This window comes from Carassius auratus, chromosome 10, assembly GCF_003368295.1.
Source record: "Carassius auratus strain Wakin chromosome 10, ASM336829v1, whole genome shotgun sequence".
Taxonomy (NCBI): Eukaryota; Metazoa; Chordata; class Actinopteri; order Cypriniformes; family Cyprinidae; genus Carassius; species Carassius auratus.
Genome location: NC_039252.1, coordinates 19,972,620 through 19,992,793, shown reverse-complemented (window position 1 = coordinate 19,992,793; position 20,174 = coordinate 19,972,620). Strand labels below are relative to the sequence as shown.

Below are 20,174 nucleotides of genomic sequence, written 5' to 3'. Positions count from 1 at the left end.
CGGCAATGTTCCAGCAATTTGCCCGGTTCGACGTCCAGTGTGAAAGGGGCTAAAATGTTAATAATTCCTAAAATTAAATTCTATTTTTGGATTGTGTAAACAAAAACAAAAATTGCCTAAACCTTTTTTCTCTCTTTAAAATGTTACAAAAAAAAAAACACTGGTAATGAGAGCAATCATAATAGAGAGGTGGGAAAAAAAATCTGGCTTTCACAGCAAGCAGCTCTCCTGATCCTGACCTCTGTACTGATTTCATTCGGCCCAGATCTGTGACCGGCTCCGGCACACTCGCGAGCCGGCAGACTGTCAAAAGTTTAAGGTATGACACTGCAGGACGGAGTGTACAGTAGTCAGCTTGTGCTGAAGACAGGGGGTTAAGGGTCAGCCAAACCCGACACCTTGTTTGTTTTGTCTGTGACGAGCAGACGGAGAGGTGATGCTGGCTTAGCCGTTCTGGTCCAACAGCCTGCAGGAGTAACTGCGTCTGCTCTCACCTTGTCATCCTGCCAGCCAGCACTAAGGGCAACATGGGCCCTGAGTGCCAGTAACCTTTGTTCTCACCCAGAAAATACAGAGTGTTAAAAGCATTAGTGTGTCAAATCTAGTTAGGGATATTTAAGAAAGCAATTGAATAAGCAAGTAAAGACACGTCCCTTTCCTGGGTGGAGCTGCTGAAGAGAACTTGCATCTTGCTTGTCCATCTGGGTGAGAAAGTTAAAAACATTTTAATGACCATTCTGTTTCCTTTTAGAGGTGCTTTCTAAGAAAAAGTGGCTGGAGGAAACTCTACGAAGAACCCATGACTTGAGCTGCATATCAATTATAGATATAACAAAGTCTTGGCAAGGGTGCATGGGGAAACGATAACCTTCCCTGACAAGAAGCAAGAACAAACATGCCATTTCAGCCGATGCCAATCAGTAAATTATTAAGCGAAAGCATGAAGACACAGTCTGTTGCTGTAAACGAGTCGCCAGTCGGTTGCACAACAATTTTCTCTTCTCAACATTCAGACTCTTTTACTTCACCATTGGCTTTGTTCACTCACAGAAGGCAGGATAGAGACACGGGGCTAATGAGGCATCTATCAGAGCCCACGGTGTCCCTGTCACTGAGAACAGAGAAACCATTAACCCTAGTGACCTTGCTTGGTGTGTCCACTCCACACTTACCAGACAACACCACTGCCGCCGTCACAGCCTGTGGAGGAACGGCTCATTACTGCAGAAAAGGAGCGATATGTGCACACACGGTTCGACCAAAAGCACAATTTCATGTTGTCGCAGATCGATTTGCCTGTAATTCAAATCAGACTCAAAAGCTGTGGCACACTACTAAGCAAATGATCAACTGAACCAAATAAGAAGCCTTGGTGTCAAAAATAGATTCTCACTCCACACAACGCCACGATTGATTATTAGCTTTTAAACCCAGTTAGAGATGTTAACATTTTATTTGATGATATATTTCATTATATATAATTGTATTGTTTATAGTTCTCACTGCATGTCTATTTTACAACAAGTCAGCAAACAGAGTCCCCATGAATAATCTCATCAAATTGTGTTATACAGCCAACGATATTGTTATTTCTTGATCTAGGGTCTTTACCAACCCCCCTTGCTCTCTTGTTGTCCTTATGATGAATTGGGCCTTTCCGTCCTCACATGAGGAGCTGCGCCATATGGAGGGTGTAAATGATGACACAGAGCGCTTCTCTCTGGTGTGCAGATTAGATAGAAACAAGCCTGTTTGGGGAGTTGCCTTGTGGCAGGCCAAAGCTGCAAAGGACCTGCGTCAGAGCCCGGTGAGGGCTGATGGGAAGATTAGACAGCGGCTGACATTGCAGATGAGACCGCAGGAAAGATTCATTTTGACAACACGTCCGGTTTTCCTGCATGAGCCCGAGCGACGCATACCCTTGTCGTCATTCTGTTGTTATCAGTTACAGACGGCTCATTTTAAAAACGACAGCTTGTGTTTTATACACCGCGTGTTATTTTATTGATCCACAGATTTCATTCTACTATTACTTTCAGTCATCTTGCTAGTTTTAAGCTAGTTCAAAAAGGATGGTAAATGTACATGAATGCATAAATGTAACATCACAGCTCAATGGATTTGAATGCATGCGCTAAACCACTAAGCCACAGAACCAATGTTGCCCAACAGATCACTCAAAAAAATTAGATTCACCCTTATGTCGCTCCGAAACTGTAAGATATGTATTCTGCGGAACATGAATGATGATATTTTAAAGTTATATGTTGTCCATATAATAAAAGTCAGTGTTCAAAAACAAAATTGGACCCCATTGGCTTACACTGTCCGAAAAAAGCCTTTCAGATTGCACTGAGAGGTCAGAAAGCTCCCTTGACGGAGAGACTTTATCAGAAGGAAGATACTCACTCGGTGTCCCTCTGGCAGACAAGCACGAGATTAGAAACATTCAGAGCTGTCAATACAAATATGTTTCTTTTTGTGAGGGCCGTCTGTGTCTGAAGGAAGGATAAAAGAAGTTCGAGAGAAAGAGACTCTGCTGCCTGGTGTTTGAACTTCCATAGTGTTTCTAAGCCTTTTCTCAGGTGGCCAAACGCCAATACAGTAGTGTATTTGAGAGCTTGTATAACAAGACATCGAACACAGCATCTAATCCTCCTTATCTGTACCAGCTGTCACCACAGTCAACTAAAAATAAGAGGCGGAAATCGACGCCTCACACCTTCTCTAGTTGACTAGAATAAATAAAAGTGTTCAATGCAAGTTAAGTTCAGTCTAGAGTATTTGTGGCATAATGCTGATTAACACAAAAGTAAATTCCACTTGTCCCTCCTATTCTTTCCCAAAAAAAAGGCACTTAATTGTAGTGAATGAGGCCAATCCATAAATGTTATAATACTACATGTCTATAATAAAACCACAAAATGCATGTTAACATGAATTACTAAAGCTTACTATGTTACACTCAAATTTACAACTTTGAAACCCACTGCAATGAAATAACTCTTGTTACTGGTAACTAAAACTATAAAAACATATTTTTGTGTTAAATTTAAGACATTTTTCTTCAGCAACTACCTAAAATGAAAGAAGCTCAAGTACTAATATTAATAAAACTGTTATAAAAAATAAATTAAATCTAAATTGAAATATTACATAATAATAATAATTCTAATAATAATGCACGGAACAGAAATATGAAAACAAAAAAAAACAAAGCTGAAAATCTAAAAATAAAATCTAAATCTAAATATTACACTGAATAACATTAATAATACAAGTTTAAGTGCTTTAATAAAATGTGTGCGCTAAATGAATATTTTTACTGTGTGTGTGTGTGTGTGTGTTGAACAAGTAATTTATTTGGAAAAGTAAAATATTTGGAGGGTAATCAGCATTAATGCCAAAATTGAGCTTAACTTGTATTAAAACCAGAAGATTCGTGAAAATATTTTCATAATATTTCACAAAAAATGCACACGTATGAAGGAACTCTCGTGGTGCATTAATATCCAAAATGCAACGATCAACCAGCCAGGGACCGGAATTAGCCGTTTTTCCACGTGGTCAGTCTGCTGATTCCGAGCCGGTGTGTTTTGACGTCACACTTACAGCGGCTGATAATGTATTTATGTCGTGCATCATGAGGCTTGCGCAGCCTGAGTGAGTCTGAGACTTCTGTAGAAAACTAAACAAATAAGCGCAACAGAACTCACAGAACCTTATAGATGCATACTGCTGTAGTTAAAAATAAGACATTTATAATAGGCCTATATGACTTAGGTATGCAACATTGCATGACCAAAATGTTTCAATACCAATTGCGATGTGAATTCATACAATAGTAGTTCAAAAAACAAAAGTTAAAATGAAGCGACTTACATTTTAGACACAATACTGACTGTTTTTGCTCAATTTCGCTGATGAAAATAGTTTGAAGCCACAGCAGAACTGTTTTGTGGGTCTGAGCCACACAGTTTTGTTACTGAATGAATCAAGTGAGTCAATGATTCAGTAACTCATTCATAAAGATATCAGTCACTTGCCTCATTCCTGAATAAATCAGCTGTTTTAATGAATGTGTTAAATAAAGGACTAATGACTCACTCATTAAAACATTTGCCGGTTTGGTCTAATATTAAATCTATCATTGCATTTTCCCAACTTTTTTATTTTTATGTTTAAAAAATATTTCAAACATTAATCTTATAAAATTATTTTTGCATTCAAAATTTTGCTGTGTAAATGCTTTTTCTGCACCTCAGCTGTGTCAAAAAGTCTGTGTAAAAGCATCTAATGCCACTTCAGATAAAGCTTCTGTGTTTCCTGCAGTGGAAAGATGGAGTTTGTTGATACTGATTTCATTTGAATGGTAACAGCTCTACAGTCTCTTATTATTCTAACTGACGCAATAAATAAAAAACATATAGGGAAGAAAAAAGGTTAGGGCAAAAATGTGGGTGAAACTTAGTGTGAAATGACATCTGTATTGTTATATACAGCAACTACTTTTCAGTAAATTATATCTTAATTGTTTAAGTGACAGAACATCTGTAACTCTGTCCAGATTAGTGAAATTGTAGTTTTTAATGCATTTTTATTATGTAAATATTATTATTATTACTATTTAAAAAAAAGATTTTGCATTAAAAAATAGACTTTTGTTTGTATATGCTGTAAATTACAGTTTTTAGAAAGGTATCAGCAAAAATCGGTCTTGGCTGGTCACACTTGCAAAATTGCAAATCGTCCAAGAATATTACAATCTCTAATATCCAACATTATTACTTTTCACAGAAGTCTTCACACAATCTGGCGGGGCGTAGCATATGGACGAGTGGATGACCACAGACACTTAATTGTACTTGAATCACGTGATTGGCCAAAAAACTGAGAGAGAAACCATTAGCTGCTTGTTGTCTACATGAGCACCCCTATAACCGACATTCCCAGGATTCCTAGCAGCTGGTGGAAAGGTACTCCAGGGTGACCCCTGCGACCCTTGCACATTGATATCCGAGACAAAGTGTCTTTACCTTTCTCTGAGGTTACAGCCGAATAAACAGTCCTCGGGCCACAGTCCCTACAGGAGCAATTTACGTGAGTGGTCAAAAAAAGAAAAAAGAGCCCCGCAATCCCAAAAAGATCAAAGCTATTCCTGCGTATCCAAACATACGGGGGGAGTGAAGAACTTCAATTTGCAGAGCAAACGGCAGCTGCTCTGAAAGAGTTACCTGCCCCCATCCCAGAGTGCTCCACGTCCACCCCCAACTCCACCGGAGCACTCGTCCATCTCCAACATCTATTAAAACCCCATGTACACCTCTGGAAGTGGAATTTACTACTCGTGCCCAGGTCTTTGAAATGATGGGCTCTGGAATCATCTCGCCTCCTTTAATCCCGTTAGATGTGCTACCGTTTTTCGACAAGGCCTTTGAAGGAGAAACGCTCGCCACCTTTCGCCATTGGCAAGGTACGAAGTGGGGTCCTATGATTTCTGTGATGCAAAAAACACGGACGGAATCATGTTATCCAGTAAACTTGAGGAAATTTTTTCACATTTTTCTTCCATGTTTTAATAGTTAACCTCTGTTGTGCAGCACTCTGGTTGCCAAAAAATAAAAGTGTTACATTTCTGTTTGATACCATTTTGAAAGATTAATTGAATTGTTAATGCAGGGCTGTGAAAAAAAAAAAAATCAAATGCGATTTTATGTGCATCTCATCAGTAAAGAGGTTTTTTTATATATATATATATATATATATATATATATATATATATATATATATATATATATATATATATATATATATATATAAAATAATTAAATTGTAAATCCAGAATAATTGATACCGACAACCATGAATTTCTGAAATAAATAAATTTGAAAATGATTTATTTATTTTACTTATTTCAATTGTCCCTATTATTGTACAAATTTAAGAATTAAATTGTTGAGGTTTTATAGATTTAACTGATTACATATAATAAACTTTTTTTTTTTTTATGAAATAGCCATACATTTTGATTAGCAATAAACTTAAAAATTAATTTAATTAAATATGTTTTTTGACAACTTAAAATTTTACTGTTTAAACCGAGTACAGAAAAAAATCAAACAGAAAAAAAGGAACCCAGACATTTGGAAAAAAAGACTAAATAAAACAGAATTTAGGAAAAATGTTTATAGGGCCCAAACAAAGCCACCGGTGATGCGGTCTGGATCTCAGTGCCGCCGTTATCAGATGGCCGCTTGGGAATGCTAATCATCCGAGGATGGCCACAAGTCTCAACACTTTTGAGCCAGCAGCCTGCAATCTGACTTCAACAATTTCCAGAGCTTTCCTCAACGAGGCGAAACGTCTAATTTGTCTGTCGGGAGAATGTGTGCGGTTGAGAGGGGGAAGCAAAAAAACCAAAGCAGATTGATCTAGGTTTATGACCTCTGCCCTGTGGCTTTGATCCAGCAGAGGTGTGTGTGGGTAATAAAGCTGTGCTCGCATGCACACAGCTATTCAATAAGAGGTTACTAGTCTCTCTGCGCCTGTCCTATAATGCACTGGCTGCAGGGGCAAAACAGCAGGCGGATTACAGCCAGGCCTATCCGATGATCTTCAGGCTGTTTTGTAATGCTGCCACCCGCCTGTTAACATGCCGCTCGAGCAATGTCTGAGTGGCGATAATGCAAGATCTCCTCCCTGACGCACGTCTCCACCACATTCCACATGTTCGCTATATGAAAACTCGTTTTAGATTTAGTTAGCGCACATGATGTATTTTTCTGCACTACAGAGAGCCTTTATTCATCTGCGTCTTAGCGGTTAGCCATTGACATCACAAGGGAGGGAAAACAGCCACGGAGCGGCTCGAACATCGATTGCATTGATCTATACCTCAACATCTTAATGTTTAATCACAAAGCAGCCCCTTTTATTCCGCTATCATGTGATCCCATTAAACCCTTTAACCACATCTCTCCCCAGGCAGACCGTGGGGGTCTATGCTTCATAGGGGCTCCTGGACCACTCAGACATTTAATCCGCTGCAATTGATGACCGCAGAACAGAACTCAAGAAAGGAAATCAACATAACGGAAGGGTTTTTTGAAGCCATACTTCAGCACACCAAATATAGCTTGGCTAGATCCATAGGTGCGGCAGGGACGTTGATTTCAACACTGTGTGCGTTGCTCACTCCGCGGATATAAAAAGAAACTCCCCAAGAGTACTGAAACAGTGAGGCAGACAGAAACAAGAGGGCATGGCCATGAATCTGTCTGAGTGTGCTTTTATTGCTGCGATCTGGAGCATTACTCTCACTTCACAAGAACTAAACTAAGTTCAGCCTTACCAATCACCTCGAATGTTAGCACGATTCTTGTCTAGTTTGAAGATCTGACTGAATTGCTAAGGCTATAAATGACATGTAAGCTACTGTCCAATGCATGCTGCTTACATTTTAACACAGTATAAAGCTATGTAGTGAAGTATGAACACTTAACCACACCACAAAGTATGTTCAACTCGGCAAGTGTCAATGAGTTCATGGTTTAAGCGGGAAAAACTGATTTTTTTTTGTTTGTAGGGCACACTTCAGCCAAAATGTTTCTGATTAGCCTATTTTATGTACTAATACATAATTAATAATAATAAACATTGTTTATTCATGTGAATCATGTGCAATATATTGCCCCAGAAATAACTGCGTTAATCGATATTATTGTCATTTTAAAGACCATTTTATGCCACTGATATAAAATCATAATGTAACAGCACAAAATGCAAGAAGGTGTACACACTTCCAAACAAACTTTTCAAACTTTTTTTGAGAATATTCAGATCATGGAAAATAAGTATCCAAATACTAGATACCTTAAAAACCTTAATAGTAAATAAACTGTGTTTTTTTAAACAAAAAGTTCAAAGTAACGAGTAGAAAAAAGAAAAATGCACAACAAACTTGTATGGAGATTGTCCCGGAGCTTCTTTTCTCTGTAAATAAAGGGTGCACAGCACACTAATGTTGAAAAACCCAATCACTACTTAGCAGTCAGATGTCTGTATGCACAAAGGCACAGATCCCCAAACAAGACCAAATCTGCAGATTAAACTTTTTTCTAGAAGCATGTTTTACTTCTTGAACAAGCTCCTCACGACTACACCACGTTATGTACGAGAAGCTGCAAAAGTCACAGGCGCAAGTGAAATGTACAAAACACGGTGACATCAATTTATAAGTAAATATAATGGTCGATATATTGCGTCACCAAAATTATTGAGGTCGTGTACATATATTGCGTGCTAAGTCAATATATTGATTATTGCGACAGGCCTAAATATAGCACATAAAGAAATTAGCATACTGCAAAAATAGTATGTTATTAAGTCACTGTGAACATAACTCAACTTAAAACCTCAAAATAAATATACTAACATCTATGAAGTGATCTGGATGTGGAGGAATCACTCTTCCTGGACAGCCGTTTATTCATCATCGTGTGAGGTCTGGATTAAATTACCTGCTCATCTTTTTGTTCGTACAGAAGCGCCTCTGTTGACACATCCCCAACAAAACTGCTGTCTTCACACTCCCATTCTGAGCCAAGGTCAAGCACAGTGTTTGCACAAACCAAGGTTAAAAAATAAAGTGATAGGTTTCCCGGTGCAATGACTCTTTTAAAATGCAGCTCCTGTCTTCAAAGACACAGCATGCTTATGGAGTGGCTTACTGTTACAGCTGAGACACGTGCATGGAAGCTACTAATCATTAACAAGTAAATTAAAGTCAGATGAAAAGACTGATATGAGTCGGGACTGTCAACTTAGAAATATGACAGGAACATGTGTTAAAATGGCATGAATAACTGCAGCTATATTACACTATATACTATACACTATTAAAGCATACTGACAGAATGCATATTGCAAAGATAAACACTAGTATATTAAATAACGCCAACTACATTGCATGCTTTATTATGCAGTCTTTTTATATCACTTTGAAATTAAAAATTCACTGCATTTGTTATCTTATTTTAAGTCTACACTCAAATGTATTTATTAAATTGGTTTAACATATTTGAAAGACAGCCATGAATAGATAGATTGATAACATATCAATACTACTATAAAATGACTACTAAATAGTAATAATATTTTTTTTTAACTTTATATTTAGTAATAACAATGTTTTATTATTTGTATTATTACTAATTCTACTAAATAAAAAAAAATTAAGATACAAATAAATAAATAGATAAAAATAGATAAAATAGATAAAAATTAAAATGTAATAAGATAGTATTATTGTAATTTAAATACAAATACAACAATATATTATTTTTATTTAACAGTAAAACTGTAAATTTGCAGTACTAATATTCATGTCTCTATTCCCAAAATTGTTGATTATACAAAATGTTTAGTTAGTAATAATAATAATTACTATTATTAATACTTATTAAAAAATATTAAAGAAAATATTAGTCGTATAATATTTTATTAGAAGTACTAATTGCAATCTCTGACCATTGAAAATTCACTGTAAAATACACAAACTAGAATAAAAATTATTTTAAAAAAAAACAGTAAATGTACAACACTAATATTTGTCTCTTATTTTCTTCATTGTCAAATGTAAAACCATCGAGCTTTGAAGCTGCTCTTGTACGCAAATATTACCTAATAATACCACAGAAGCGCTGAACAAACTCTGAGCACATTTAATAATATTAAGCTTAGGCCTGTATTCCCAGAGAGAGGCAACACAAAGCCATGACACTCCTCTTTAGGACTGGAGCTTTACTTGACACTGCTGAGGCCGGCCTGCCATCAATTATTGACTTACTTCTCATGACGAGGAGGGCTTTTAGTAAACATTTCCTCGACACAGAGCACATATGAAGACAATGCAATGTTCAGAGTTAAATATTCATAAAGATAAGTATATATGTCATCATTTATTTTAAAACCAACAGAACAGCTGATGCTGTATGTCCAGAATAGCAGATGGCTTGGGCTCTTATCATAATTAAGTGATCTATCACCGATATTGTTTTAGAACGACATGATGCATGCAAATTAAGGCCTAAAAAAAAGAAAATCAGCAGAGGGATGTCTGTGGCCATCATTTGACCCTTAGGGAGTCGAGACGGGTGGCACAGCATTTGTCGCCTACCTGGTCTGTGACCCGCAAACACACAGTCTGTAGTGCCGAGGTTCTGTGCACAACCTTCACCATCTGTCCATCTCACCTGCTGTGTCGTTACCAGCCTAAAACGCCTCCCGCTACACCAACCTGCCTGTAGGTGTGCTGCCAATATGTAAAGCATCTGGGTGGAGCGCTCTATCATGATGCTAATGCAAAAGGTATTGTGATGCGACAGGCCAAAACCCCCCTCCCAGGCTGCCCGGTGTATGTGGAGCAACTCCGTTTCAGCTTAGATCCCCAAAAGAGGAAAACAAGCATGCATTTCACACACAACATATTAACGTCTCCTGAAGCAGATCCTGTGATCTCTGGCAATAAAATTTTGAGTCAAGTTTTAACAACAAATAACTTTACAAACCAAAGAGCCACAATGAAGTAATCACTGTGACAGGCAACACTGGGTTCTCAAATGCATTTATCTGTGAAATTCACTTAACAGCATCCAGCTTGATCAAATAACGGCTGTACTATATAATACCTCACTTTGCACTCCCCAGATCAGCCCTGACCACATTTAAACCCATCTTTGCGCTGAGGAAAAACTGAGAGTGCACCAGCTCAAACTGAGATTCACTGTCTAGCTGTTAAATTCACACATATTTTAGACAATAACCACAAAGCATGAGTGTGAAAGCATGCAGAAGCCAGAATTAATCCAAAAACCCTGTCTGAGTCGATTTATAGTGTCTTTTCAAGCACATTTTTAAAGACATCAAACCCTGACTGGTCACCCAAATCATTCTCTAGCAGGAGTCTTTTAAACTGTAAGCTCGCGTGCATGGCTTCTTCCTTCCTATACTTAATCATTAGAGGTTAACACACATGTATGAGCAATTATTGCTAATTTGACAACTGGAATAAATAAGTTAAACGCAAAGAAAAGCAGGAAACGACTGCACGGGGCCATTCAAATAACCAAGCACGATTGAAAACGAGTCTTCGATCACACTGAATATCGCTACACACCTTCATACACAAAATTAAATCTTCTAAATCGAGTAGGAAAACGTAATTAGATGAAAGAGATGATAAAGAGAGCGCTAATGATTCGTCCTCACCTTCCACTCCGGCTGCCCGAGGTTGATCTGTTCGCTTGGATTTGATTCCGTGTTCGGCTTTGCTTGTGAGAAAAATCCTCTCGAAATGTTCAAAAACAAACGATGATGACCAATTTCGATCCTTGCTAAATTGAAAATGATAAAAACGCCACCGTTTCTGTCTTTTCTTGGATATCTACGTTTACCTCAGATATCGGAAGCCGCGCGAGTAACGTTAAAACCGTTAAAACTGGATCATATTATTTGTGAACGTGTCGGATTCCTATCTGTATGATCCATATGCTGTGGAATGAAACACCCTAAGCCTTCCGTCTCCCAGCATTTGTGTGTTTTAATGAAATGTTTTTGTGTAACTCCAAAGAGTGGAGACTGCTCTCGCTTTGCTTCTGCTGCTGCTCCTGCGTGCGCGTGCGTGTGTGTGTGTGTGTGTACGTGTGCGCGCAAGTCTGCTCGACTGCATTCCTCCCTCTATTGCACAATGAGTCGCTATAATTTATTCATGAGATCATGGGATGGAGGTGCTCCGTCGGAAAAAAGAGAGGCAGTTTTTTCTCTTTCTTGCTTGCTTGCTTGCTTTCGTTTGTTCTTTCTTTCTTTCTTTCTTTCTTTCTTTCTTTCTTTCTATCTCTCTCCTTTTTGTCACTCACCCCTCATCGCCCTCCCCAGCTGACTTCCCCTCGAATCCGAGACTCGATTAATGGAACTTCGAGAGGTCGATCGAACGAAAGAGGCTGGGCTGGGTTGGTTGACGATTGTGCTGCACTCGATGATGATGAAATATATGTGGGATTCTTCAATGAAGGGCACTTTAGGGCACCAATAGGTCTCACTTTATATTAAGACCTCATTAGTTAGCCTTAGTTAATGTGTTAAATTTCAATATGAGCAATATCTACATTTGCTACAGAAGTTATTAATCTTTGTTGAAAAAAAATCCAAGTCTTAGTTCATGTTAACGCATTAAATAACACAGCTGCAACTTTTTGTTTATTGATTAATGGATGTTCAGAATAATTTTTTATTGGCAGTTTATGTTAACTAATGTTAACTAATGTTGAGCCCAAATGTAAAGTGTGACCGAAAAAATTAAGAATCAAAACACTTTCAAACAATATCTAGGGCATGCTGTAGTCCAGATTCAAATGTGAAAAAAGTTAGAAAATAAATAACCTATTAAGTCTAAATATTCAATAATTTGGAGCTGTGATGAACATCATAGCAAATATAAACAGGTGCAGTCTTCTGTAGTTACATCATGTAATAAGACTGATGGAAAATGGAAAGTTGTGATTTTTCTAGGCCGATATGCTAGGAACTATACTCGCATTCAGGCGTAATAATCAAGGAACTTTGCTGCCATACCATGGGTTCAGCAGGCACAGTGATATCACGCCGTGCCAGGAAATAGTCTCTAGCTAGTTTGTGTAGCTGCAGCAATAGCAGAGTTGCGACTATTTTCAGGCGCTGTGTAATATGAGTCAAGTTTAAAATAGGAAAAATATAAAGACTCCTTGGTCATTTTTGAGCGAGATGCTAACGGTCTAATCAGATTCAATTATCTATGCTAAGCTAAGCTATAAGTGCTATCACCGGACCCAGAGATCGGCTGAAACTATTAAAAAATGATAAAACTCAACTGTTTAACCATAGGGGAGTTGGAAAATGTGTCTATTTTTGAAAATAGTGCAGTGTTTCTTTGAGATACACGTGATCCAAGTTAGCCGTTAAGCTTTCTACAATATTAAGTATACAGACCCTCTCATCTCCTGGCTATAAATTCTGCTTTCATCCAGAGCATCTCTCACTCGTTCTGCCATGCTCTTCTCATCCATGCTTGTTTACATCAGAGTGCACATGCCTCAATCACGCAGCATAAAGTGCTGTTGTGCATTTTGACCAGTTGATGGGAAAAGTTTTCTTAAAATGCATTCAAATTCAGAATAATTTGTAATATATAATTATTCATGGTATTTAGAAGTGCCCACGATAACAATGTCTTGCATATTCATTAACATGATATATGGCATTACTGAATACCGGCACATCTACAATGTAACCTTTCACTTCGAGAAATTGGAAAAAGAGGATAAATTAAATGTTTAAAACTACTATTTTTACTAATTCTAGAGGTTATTTTAGTATTATTATATAAATATAGTGTCATAGCATTTCTTAATAGATTTGTTTGATTTAAGTTTGTTTTAGTAAATGTCTTAAAAAGTGTAGTTAAGTTTGTAAGTATTTCTCTTTAGCTTTAATGTATTTTATTTCAGTTCTGTTTTAATTTTAGTGCTTCAGTTTAAACTTCCCTTTTTTAAGTTTAAGTTTTTTTTTTCTAAAATAAAAATGTATTTAGTTTCACCATGATTTCAATTAATGACTTTTTTGTTTACTATTTTTATTTTAACAACAATGCTGGTTCCATTTTATTTATTTTTTCATTATGGGTCATTATTTTTATTAATGTCAAGAAAATCTTACATAATGTATTACATTAATAATAAAGAAGCACTAAAATGTTTTACACACAGAATAGTGTTTTATAAAGAATAAAATCTGTGTTGTGATTTAAAAATAACTTATTTGACTTTTTTAATTATAAAAATAGAGACCAGTCCAGATTACAGTTATGATAAATAAACTCTGTGCTTATGACATGAGACATGGCCACCATTGTGGCTCTGTGGGATCATACTGGTATATTAATGAAAGGAATTTTAAGGGAGGGTGAGAGATGCTTGAGCCAAAATGGCGCACCGTTGCCGCATTATATAAATGTTCAGTCATGGAGAGTTTGGCAGGCAGCCTGTGTTCATTGTGTTATTTCACTGACAAGCCACTGCCATTTCTCACCTGGTGGATTCAGATTTATTTTTTTTTACTTTTTTTTTCTGTTTTAAACACTGATGATAATAATATGAAATATTTATTGAGCAGCAAATCAGCATTTATTAGAATGATTTCTGAGGGTTCATGTGACACTGAAGACTGATATTAAAAATTCAGAAATTAAATACATTTGAAAACAGCTATTTTAAATTGTAATAATATTTTACAATATCACTGTTTTACTGTATTTTTTAATCAAATTAATGCAGCCGTGATTAAAATTGAACACTAAAAAAGAAAACATACTGACCTCAAATTTAATTATGTCAAATAATTATAAAAAGATTTCTACTGAATCACAGATTAATTATTTAATCAAAGAGGGTCTCATTCATGAAACAAAAGCAGATTTTGACATTTCATGTATTTTTCATTGTATTAGATGTCTAAACAGTTTACACAGAAAGCGTTTCATGAATGAAGCTCGATGTGTTCAGGGACATGTTTTTCACACAGGCAAGTAGCAAGAGTGTTTTTAAATCATGAATAAGAATAGCAGTGGTGTGTGCTGTCCTCTAAAAAGCAGCAGGCAGTGAAAGGATTGGTTCAGACTGCTGCAAACCTCTCAATAGAGAGGTCAGAGAAGGGCGAACTCAACTTCTCTCAACCCTTGGTATACTTACACATCAACTGCACTCTGTCAATTTATTTCATTTTAATCTCATTACATTGTTTCTACATGCACGGTGAATCGTTCAAACCAAGAATGTGAATTAAACAGTCAGTTTTGGTGACTGAAAGCTGCTTCAGATCCAGCAGAAAGGAACAGCAGTAGTTTCACTGTGAAACAGATGTATGGCAATCTGGCAGCAGTCAGCGGCGCTGCGTTTGGCAGAGACGGTGTCATGTTAAGGTTTGAATTCAGCTTCTGGGCATGAGGTGACAGAGACAGACGGTGTTCATCAGCCTGATCTCTCATCTGCTTTTTTCCTGGCTTTCTCTCGCCCCTGCATTTGTATGTTTGTGATTTGTTCTGATGCTCTTTTGCCTCTGCGATGTTATCGTGGAAAGAGGCAGCACTCATGTCATCCATTTGGTTAGTTTATCAAGCGTTCGCTTTCATGCAGTCATATAATTGTTATTCCTCTCTCATTCCTGTCCTGTTAAGATCTCGCAGGGCACTGCGAGAAAAACGGGAAGAGAACTGCCCTCAAGACATTGAGTCAATAAAACAGGCACTTTACTACGTCGTGAGGGGATCGGGTCGTGCAATGTTTGTGCAGCAGAGGGGTGGGAATTACACAAAATATCTACAGATATTATACTCTCTTAATATTACCACCATCCCTCACCAACACTTCTGTGAATTGACTAACTACATGGTTTTAAAATGAGAAATTTTGTAGAGAAATAATTGTGAAGGCGTAAAGAGCTCCTGTTTAGTTTCTACTCACCCCTCTTTGAGGATGGTTCGCTCCACGCCAATGGCAAGAACATATCATGGGAATTATCCAGCAGAGAGAATGAAGGGAGGGTGGGGGAGAGCGAGAGCACCGGGGCTAGACTGGAGCTGCTGAGGAAAGAACAATAGATCTGCAGTCTTGATGAGCATGACTGAACGTTAGTCTGGAGGTTTGGGGCCAGACCAAGAGCTGTAGGGAAACAGTACAGAATATTCTTTGTCAGAGGTAGAAAGGACAAAGACTGTCAGCTGAGCAGGTAACAAGGAGATGGACACCAATACTGTGAAAAACACATTATTTCAAATCATTCTGATGTTAGTATGCTTAATAATAAATATATAATGGCAGTGATGCATGCCATAGAAGATCGGTTTTGGTTCCCATAAAACCTTTCAATTAACAGTTCTTAAAAGAACCATTCATTATAGCATGAAAAACATGTTATATCATTTAAAGAATCTTTATTTTTTCTATAAAGAACCCTTTGATGCCTAAAGAATTTATTTAACTCATAAATGACAATTCTATGATTTTAGCATCAAGCAACTCTTTTTTTTTTTATTGTTCAGTGTGATCATGCTCGGAGAGGCATTGCAGAAATAGTCCATATAACTTGCACACTATAGAATTTATTTTATTTTTACGACGAATGGACTCTCAAATCTCATTTTCCATCTCATGACACACTAAAAGCCAACACTCTTAAAATAAAGGTTGCAAAAGGGAAAGAATCATTTTGGTTTGCCAAAAGAAGCTTTCAAGGGACAATTTTTCAAAGATGCAGTGACATTTAATGTTGTTCAGCGAATTTTCACTTGCAAAATACAGTCATTTTAAAAGGAAATCATGCAATTTGGAGTTTCGCATGAATATGAGATTTCCCTATGCTAGTTTTATAAAAGGTTCAGGTGGTCATGCAGAAAGCAGCTTGGTTTGCAAGTGTATGGGTTCCTATATGAACCTTTAAACTTCCCATTGCACAAAAAGTTCTATATACTGGAAAAAACATCTTTAGTTCATTAAAAAGTTCTTTACATGAAAAAAAATGGTTCTTTTAGGAACTTTTCACTGGAAGGTTCTTTGGTAAAGATGGATCTTCTATCGCATAGCTGTGAAACCCCTTTTGCACCCTTTATTTTCAAGAGTGTAAATAACAACTATCAACCTTTTTGCAATGTTGGAAACTAACAGACGTGGTCATTATGAACAGCTGGCATATGGAAGAAAGTTGCGTAAATTTTCTTCAAAAAGTCTGCCTAAATGTTCCATGAAAAGCTTCAAGGGTTTGGAACGACAGGCAATGTTATTCCAATGGCCGAATATTAATCTTTAGCCTTTAATTATCCAGGTTTCCATAGCATTTTCGATGTTCAAAGCTTAGAAACCTCAGCAGAACCCCGAGTCTTCATCAGTGTGTGTGTGTGTGTGTGTGTGTGTGTGTCAGTCTGAAGTGTGTGAAGTGCCTGCATCGCTGCATGCGGCCAGTGCAGGAGGGGAGGGGAAGTCAGACTTATGCTCAGCAGCTCCCTGTTGCCCTGGAAACAGGTGCTGAGATTCTTTTGCCTTTTTTTCATCTTTCTCCTCGCTATCGATGTCAATGCCACCTCCCACAGGCTCCCCTCCCCCACGACCTGCTGCACCCCCCTCCCTCCCCATCTACTGCAGTCATTTAACAATGTCACAGGCTAGAACAACCAACCCGCACCCCCCCTCCCCCCCCCCCGATCCGCGCACCATATCGCCCACTGTATGAGGGTCAAACAGCACTCGGGTATTGATCCTCATAAGCGCCGTCAAACCGCGCGTTTTGACGCGACGCGTCGTCAATCTGACCCCAGCTAATAATCTTAGTGCACGACAGATTGCGAGCTAGAATGCCGCTCTGCCAGCTCTGCCAGCTCTGTCCGTCTTTGTGGTCCCATTGGGTGAGCAAAAAAGACAGACAAAGAGTAATCTGACTGCTGAAAAAGACGTCCCCCTCCCGTTCACTCATGGAGAAATCCACGAGCTGGTGCGATCAAACGCGCGTTTAGGATGCAGCTGTGTTTAAATCGAGGTAATGAATGTCTAGGTTCTATTTGCGCTCTAAAAAGAAATTAGACGCGCGCGCATCCAGATCCAGTTCGATTCCGTTTTCTGGCCTTTTTAAGTCAACATTGTTGCGCGCCGCATTCCATTGCAGTGACTTCTGCCTGGCCTGAAGAGGAACATTCCTGGGAAGTGGCTGACCGACAATAACAGTCGGCAGCAAAAAGAGGGCAGGAGCGGTTTGAAAGAGCTGTTCTTTCCAGCCTTGTTCTCTGAAACTCCAGCAACTAGAAGCTTTTCCTCATCTGCTGCATTTGCATCATCTGGAACAGCGCTGCTTAGCTGCTCACCGAGTCTGTTCAGGTCGCATAAATGAACGCCAAATGCAAATCATAAACTGCAATCGTACAATCGGGTCATAATTAAAACAAACTGGCTTATCAACTTTTAAAAAGAAGGAGAAAGCAAGAACTGATAAAATGTCTGAATGCAATGAAACTGTGGCTCGGAGATAATCGTCGGCCAAATGTATAATGTGTCATTATAAATGTGTTTCAGCTTTAATTGTGTAATTAGGAAATCTGGTTAATAGGAAATTAACATTAGAATGTTCCACTTTTCGTTGCTGTTTGTGCAATCAGGTTTCTTACTCAACTTATTATGTTCATTTTTATTTTTATTTTTAAGTATTTTAATAATTTTGTATAAATTGTATATATATGTTAAAAAAGTAATTAAGACCTCTTAATAATAATAAAAAAAATCTTATGCTCGCCAAGACTGTATAGATTTAATAAACACAGTAACAGTAATACTGTGGATGTGAAATATTATTACATTTATTAAATGTATAAAAATACATTTATATAACAGTTTTGTATTTTAAAATGGAATTAATTTTGTGATGGCAAAACTGAATTTTCATTAAAAAACATTTATTATTAAAAACTTATTTTCTCAGTAATTTTTTTATATGAATATAAATATATATATATATATATATATATATATATATATATATATATATATATATATATATATATATATATATATATATATATTGTATTTACTATATTGTAGTTTTTTTTTACAGTATTTTTTTCTATTATGTATTGTTCTTATATATATATATATATATATATATATATAAACAGTCTTTGAAAGACTCTACACCTGTTGTCAAACCTCCTCGCACACTTTTTGTTGCTACGAGGCGAGTCATCAAACTACAATTGTCATATTAGAAATGTAGAGTCACCTTAGGCACCGTGTGTTGTATAAAGCTGCTGGATCATATGCAGTGCCATAACTCAGACAGACATTAACAGCCACATCAGAGGCAGAGGCAGCGATTGAAGAGGACATTCTGTCCGTCTCAATCATGCCAGAGCCCTCCTAATTAGATGAAAACAGAGAAAGCTGGAAGAAAGTGTGTCATCCAAGACACATGAGCTCTTAAAAAGAAGTATCTGTGATTTATGCTTGATTATATTTTAGGTTTGCCATTGTTAAGGATATAAAATGACTGTAATATTATAAACCTGATTCAACACTCAGTCAGTGTATTTTGCTGTTTAGTTTGGGCTTGTAGGTTCAGTGGAAGTGGCAGAGATAATGAGATTGCAGCTCAGGACAGCAGGCCAATCATGTGATGGGTCAGACAGCAGAGGGTGCAGGAGAAGAAGAAAAAAGCCTCAGGAAAGGACCAACCATCTGACTCAAACAGGGACAGCTTTTCACATTTAAAGAGAGCTGTTGTTCCTCTTGCCTGAGGTGAATCTCTGTCTATGGCGTCCCGCTGAGGGTTTCAGTAACCAGTGAGCACAGGTTTGTCCAACAGATATTATGCTGACCTAACTGAGACACAATGGCCAATGGATTAGTAGCTACAGTTCTTTTAAGAACAATACAGAAGAATACAGTTTCTGGAAAAAAGTACAAAAGTTTTCAAATGGGCGGTACCCTTTCAAAAGGTACTTATATGTACCATTTAGGAACTTAAATGTATACTTAAGGTACCAATTCTAATATGCATCCTTTAGGAGTTCATAAGGCACAGTGTACCTTTTCGAACGGTACCGTCCCATTTGCACCTTTTTTTTTCTTGAGAGCGAAGGTAGAAATAGTTCGGGTTTTTTATATATCTTTCAAATTAAGTTACATTTTAACATGAAATTCACAAAAAACTAATTTAATTTCTGTTTGAATAAAACAAGTAATAAAAGTAATAATGGTAATAATAATGGGAGTTTGGCGCCATCTTGTGGTTAACTTGACGTCAACCTGAAACCTGAATATCAGGGAGTTTTAAAGACGAACAAGTGAGGAGATATTATTGACCTTTTCCCCCTCCCAGTCCTGCTTTACTTAAGTTATGGTAGCTACTTTTAAAAACATTAATGTTTTTAAAGACTGTACACACAATTCACAAAATCAAAAGTGAAAGAGCTCACTTACACTACAGTATAAATTAAAGCACTACGTAGTGTATAGTTATTTTAATTGAAAGGAAATGCATGGACTACACTGGGCAGATGCTTTTAAGTGACTTAGATTGCATGCACATTTTATTTTCCCTGGTGCTTA

General features: G+C 37.3%; 1 protein-coding gene across 4 annotated transcripts in view; it reads right to left on the bottom strand.

Annotated features, from left to right (window-relative positions):
- The window catches only part of LOC113110227 (zinc finger MIZ domain-containing protein 2-like), a 37,017-nt gene extending 21,443 nt beyond the window's left edge, over nucleotides 1–15,574 (bottom strand). For 2 of the 4 annotated variants that reach the window (XM_026274306.1, XM_026274311.1), the window contains exon 1: nucleotides 11,269–11,901. The gene's annotated coding sequence lies outside the window, so the exon portion shown is untranslated. Of the gene's footprint in view, nucleotides 1–10,177; nucleotides 10,331–11,268; nucleotides 11,902–15,551 lie in introns of those variants that run through there. The other 2 variants (XM_026274308.1, XM_026274307.1) reach the window with 2 other exon arrangements.
- Nucleotides 15,575–20,174: the final 4,600 nt, after the last annotated feature.